Source organism: Lupinus angustifolius, chromosome LG19 (genome assembly GCF_001865875.1).
Source record: "Lupinus angustifolius cultivar Tanjil chromosome LG19, LupAngTanjil_v1.0, whole genome shotgun sequence".
Lineage (NCBI taxonomy): Eukaryota > Viridiplantae > Streptophyta > Magnoliopsida > Fabales > Fabaceae > Lupinus > Lupinus angustifolius.
In genome coordinates this window covers 7,422,155-7,422,697 of record NC_032027.1, presented here as the reverse complement: position 1 = coordinate 7,422,697, position 543 = coordinate 7,422,155, and positions in this window count along the sequence as shown.

Below are 543 nucleotides of genomic sequence, written 5' to 3'. Positions count from 1 at the left end.
AATCTACTCCTCATCCTATCCTCATCCTCATTTTCATCCTCATCCTAACCTCATCCTACTCCTCATTCTATACTCATCCTCATTCTCGGCCTCATCCTATCCNGACCGTGCTGATTGGGGCGTGACCAAGTGTTTTCTGATTTGGGAAGGAATTTGGTTCTCTGCTAAGCTGCTTGGTTGCACCACTAAGTTGCTTGTTGAGCAGCTTGGGCATATGCCAAGCTCGTGTCTGACCGTGTCAAGCTGAGTTCTGACCGTGTCATGACTAGTCTGGTGCTAGGCCGAGCGGCCAAACAGGTTCGCTCAGCTGCTTGCTTGAGCAGTTTGGTCCAGGTCAGGCTGGTGTCGAGGTTAGCTTAGCATGGCTTGGTCCATGCTCAGCTGCCTGCTTGAGCACCTTGATTTTGACTTTTTTTCTTTTTGACCATGAATCATTTTTTCTCTACTTTTCTTCTTTCTAAATCCTACAAAATACATAAAAAAGAAATACAAACACAAATATACAAGATTGTGATATTTAATACAAAAAGAATTGTTTTATGT